We start from the raw sequence: 5,279 nt of genomic DNA, 5'->3' as shown, positions 1-5,279 counted from the left end.
TTCTCACGTCTGCCTGGTGGGCTTCTCAGCTTCGTGCTGACGAAGTGATTTGTTCGCTTCACTGAACACTTTCGAGCTGGTATCTTAAACTAAGTGTTTTTCTTGTAGAAATTACAGAAAAGTATAAAGGGAAAAAATGAACATTCTTATAATTCTACCCCCTAAAACGTTAACATTTTAATGTACGTCCAGAATCTAGTTTTTTCCCTTGTGCACATTTGTATAGAATTTTTCTTACAGAACGAGGGTCGTGTGGCATAGACTCTGTCTTTTCGCTCTCTGCGGTGTTTCGAGCACTTACTCATATGGCCAAAGGCCATCCCATGGCATGGAGAGGCCACACGCGATGGGTGTATAGATTGTTTCTATGCTGCCACCTTTTGGACATTGTGACCAAAGCTGTTGCGAACATTCTGTGTGCAGGTGTTGCTCGTTTTCTTGGGTAAACATCTCTGTTGCTAGTTTTCTTGAGTAAACATCTCGTAGTGGAACTGCTGGGTCACAAACTGAGTTTAGCTCCTGGAGAAACCGCCAGACTTTTCCGCTTTCCATCCCACCAGCAGTGAACGAGGGCTCCGGTTTCTCCGCATCCTCGCCCATATTTAGTATTATCACGTGTCTTTGATGATAGCCATCCTAGGGGTGTGAAGTGCTTTGTCATTTGATTTGCACTTCGTTAGTGACGAATGATGTCGCGCATCTTTTCATGTGCTTCTTGGCCATTTGTGTATCTTCTTTGGAGAAATGTCTATTCAGATCTCTTTAAATGGGGTCGTTTGGCTTGTGTCGAGCTGAAGAGTTCATCGTACAACTGCACAGAAGTCTTGTCGGACGTGTGCCTTGCAGGTGGTTTCTCCATTTCTGTAGAGTGTCCTTTTACTTTCTTGCTGACATCATTTGCAGCACAAACATTTTTAATTTGAACGAGTCAAATGTACCTGTTTTTTTCTCTTGCTGTATACATTTTTGGTGTCAGAGCTAAGAAACCGTTGTCTGATACGAGGCCATGAAGACCTACTTCTGTGCTTTCTTCTAAGACTTTCATGGTTTAGGTTTTTGATCCTTTTCGAGTTAAGTTTTCATGTACGGTATGAGGCAGGGCTCCAACTTCCTTCTTTTGCACGGGGACATCCAGCTGTCCTAGGATCATTTGTTGAAAAAACTGTCCTTTCCCATGGAATGGTCTTGGCTCCCTTGTCGATAATCAATTGACCATAAATGTTAAGGAAATGTCATTCTCTATACAAACATTGTCTCAAAGTTATGAGTCACCATCTCTTGGAATTATTAAAAGAAACCTTTTTATAATCTGGAAAAGTCGCCCCACCCCCTTTAGCAAATAGACCTAGTGATTAAACTTTTTCATGATAATTTGTAGAGCGAATATAGATTTTAACTTAACTTTTATGGTAACTGGTATGTAAATATTTGTCAAACTTTTCTTATTTCTCCAACAAGGTAATTGGCCGGCAGAGTTCTTTGTCTTTTCAAAGCCCCTGTGTCAACAGCATCTCCTTCTTTCAAGATTTCTTATTATCCTGTTCGTTGAAATTCGTAGCCTTTGGCTTTGGCACTTCTTTTAGACAAGGCTTAATTAAAAGATGTGAGCTTGGAATTTTCTGAGTCCTCGGCAGCGATACTCTTCAGTGTGCCGTCGCTGGTCACAGCTCCAGGCGGGACAGAGGGAGGGCTTCGTGCTGGCTCTGCGGCCTTGGCAGTGGCTTCCTTGGTTTTGGGCAGCTCTTCATCCCAGGCTCGCCTCTCGCTTTCCTGGCTCCGGACCCGGCATCTGAGGCGGCTCTGGCTCCTTTTTAGAGAGAGGTATTTAGAGCCCGGTGTGGGCTCTCGGCGCCGGCGCTTCTGGGCCCGTGTCATTGTGGCCGCCCTTGTTCACGTCACCGTTCCCATCATCCTTTCCTTTTGTGCACAGCAGTTACTTCCTGCTATAGGATGTTTACCCCGTTAGAGTGTGAGCTGCGGGTTTCTGGACTGCCCGGTCCAGCCTAGAGCTGGACCAGCAGCTCTTGGCACAGGGTCAGCACTCGGCAGGTGGGGACCGACAAGTGACGATATCCATGGAAGTGCATCTGGAGTGGGACTGCTGGGTGACAGGTGTACGCATGCTTCATCCCACCAGCTGACACCTTGGTGTAATTTTCCCTTCTGTCCCTATGGAAACAGTTTTGGGGAGTTTATGTCTCGGCGAGTCCGTCTACGGTGAGAAGGACACTTGAGCGAGAGGACGTGTTCGGGACACACCCCGGCCTTTGCACACCTTCGGCGGGCCTTTGTCCTTCACCTGCCCCCTCGCTCCTCAGGACATTCTGTGGCCCAGGGCCTTTGCACCCGCCGTTCCTTCCGCGGCGTGTGTGTGTGTCCCTAGCTCTTCACGTGGCCGCTACCCCGGCCCTTCGCGGCTCTCTCAGAGGCCCTGACACTGTCCGCGTGTCCTTGCCTCCCCAGCCACCTGCTCACTTCACTCTGTTTTGTTTTCTTAGTATCGCTCATCTCTGTGTAAGGTGTTTACTCATTCACTCCAGTAACAGGTGTGTCTTTCCCAGCAGAAGGGGCGCTCCTGAGATCAGGGCTGTTCGCCACAGCTGTCCCCTCAGAGCCGGAAAGGCTCTCCACCGCAGCCACTTCTCTGGTCCCCCTGTCACATGGCCCCACGAAGGAGACAGGTGTTGGGGTTGTGGATTTTCCTGTTCTTGCAAGCGCAGTTGAGTACCACCGTGCCAGTGACAGTGGCTGTAATCGGTTCCGCCTGGTGTCTGGGGCTGCGTGTCCACCCTTCCACACGGCCCCAGCCCTGCTGTAGCCACAGCCCCAGGACGTCACTGCAGACTCCTGTGTGGCCCACTGATGCCCTAGTGACATGGCGCGTGACCGTCACGCGCAGCCTCCCTAGTTGGTGGGGAAGTACAAGTTAGTCCATAGTAGCAGGAAATGAAAATAATCCAAGATACCCAGTAATTAGGGAATAGGCAAATGTTCGTAATTTTCACTTTGGGGAAATTTTGATACCGTCGTCAGAAATGACATTTCTCTTCATCGTAAAAAGCTCAGTGTCCGCATGTAGTTAGAAGCGCAGACTACACGTGCAGAAGCACTCGGGACAGGAAGGAGGTCCGCCAGGATGTCACATTGCTCGTCTGGACGCGACGAAGCCAGGAGATTTGCCTTTCTTTTACCTTTTCTATAATTTCTGTATTTTCTGAAATACCTTCGTATTTCGCTCAGAGAACACGAGAACATCATATGGCCTTGGACCTCGCGTTTCCTGTGTATTTAGCAATTTACTTTCTGTCGCAGGATGGCGAAGCAGAAGAGAAAAGTTACCGAAGTGACAGAGAAAAAGAACAAAAAGTTGAAGAAGGCGTCAGCAAACGAGAAAGAGCCGGCCCCCGAAGCCGCCCCGGCCCCCGCGGGAGCGCAGCCCCAGGTAGGCACGCGCAGTCTTGCGGCCCTCACCTCGGTCCCTCGCCTGGAGGGAGAGGCAGGTGGTGTCCGCCGGGCTGGTGCAGACGAGGGCGCGAGTGACACGCAGATGTGCTCTGTGCCCTCTGAAAGCATCGTAGGACAAATAAGAACCGCGGTGCATTTTAGGTTGGACTCCATGCCGGTCTTCGGCCACCAAACCTGCAGAGTCTGTGCTGGGTACCACGCGTTAAAGCTTTCGATGGCTCAGCGGAGGCTCCGGGATGGCGAGGGCCGGGGCAGGGCCTGTGAGCCGTGCTCCGAGGAGCGGGGGCGCGGCGTGCACAATGGCCACGTGTGGAGCGTGGCCGGGAAGCCGTAGTTAAGAATTCTCATCGAAAATGCTGTGTCTAGCGTAACGTAATCCGCCAGAAAATGTGGACGCTCTGAAATTTGTTTCCTCCTATCACGCGGTTCCGAGCGGTACCTCTTTTTTCTGTATCGAGCTGTCGTTACAACCCCTAGCATGCCATTGATCCAAATAGCGTAAGGTCGTCCGCCGTGACAAATTATCGAGCGTGACGTTTGCTTGGGCGTGCGTCACGGAACTCTGCGGCGGGCATATGGACGTTACGGCTCCACGGGCCAGGGGCTCAGGCGTTTCTGTTGCTGTTTCTCGACTCTCACCGTAAGCACGGAGTGGCCGTCCTCACGCCAATCGGCGAACAAGGACAGAGGCTCTGCGGTGTGGCTTGTTCCTGAACTCTGAGGTTGTCGTGTGGTTTGGGCACAAGCTGTCAGACGTTGTTTGTGAAGCTCTCCCGTTGCGAAGCAGCCGGATTGGCTGCTGCAGTTTCTTTCCGCGGAGAGAAGTGGAAACCGCCTGGCTGGCCAGGTCGTCGCCGGCCTCCATGTCGGGCTGTCAAGCTCTGTCGCTGGTCAGTGCCCCCGAGGCTTCGCCCGGGCGATGCACCGCAGTCCGGTCCAGGGGGACAGGCGGCCGTTTTCTCACAGTCAGGCACAGGGCCGCAGAGGAGAGTGGCCCGTTTGGAGCCTTGTCGCGGAACACGCTTCAGTGCAGCGTGGCGTCGGGGCCCGGGGAGCGTGTTCCCCGACACTGCCGTGCCGCGGACACCTGGAGCCATCCCCAGGGTGTGATGGCTGCTGGTCCAGACCGCTCCAGGATTCCAGCCAGGCCAGCAGCTCTGCGAGCCACACTGTCCCTCTGTGGCTGGCAGCAGGGCGTGGCAGGCGGGCCTGTGCAGAGATAGCGCTCAGCTGCCACCACGGGGGCGCGGGGAAGCCAGGTGGCACCCAGGACCCCGTCTCGTGCCAGGCACCCCTTGCCCTGCATGCTCTTGGCCAAGAACCCACCAGGCCCAGGCTCCCTAGCATAGAGGCGCCTCCCCTCCACCCCCATGCCGCTCCCAGCCCCACCACCGGAGCCCAGGGGCTCTGTCCTTGTTGGTCTCCCGATCCCAGATGGTCGCTGGCTTTAGAGAGCCATGCGAGCTCCCGTTCGGTGGTCCAGCCCACCCCAATCCCTCGGAAGCTCAGTTACCGGATTTTCATGGTCCGTTTCTCCTGACACTGCCCTGCTTTCTAGGTCCCTGCAATTTCTTTGAAATGAACGCCGCACGATTACTTTGGTGATCTTTAATTTTGTCATACCACGTCCAGCTTTCCTTCCGTAGTGACCGCTGCCTGCCAGTGTTGGTCATTGCTCGGACCCACAGAACAGCACAGGTTTATGGTGAGCGTGGGCACAGGTTAAAATCTGCCTGGGGTCAGCAGTGGTGTTCTTTCCGTGCAAAGTGTGGGCTCATTTCCCGTTACCGACGTGCATGCCGGTTAGCATCACG

Source organism: Pteropus alecto, unplaced genomic scaffold, assembly GCF_000325575.1.
Source record: "Pteropus alecto unplaced genomic scaffold, ASM32557v1 scaffold56, whole genome shotgun sequence".
Classification (NCBI taxonomy): Eukaryota; Metazoa; Chordata; class Mammalia; order Chiroptera; family Pteropodidae; genus Pteropus; species Pteropus alecto.
This window is presented reverse-complemented; position numbering follows the sequence as displayed.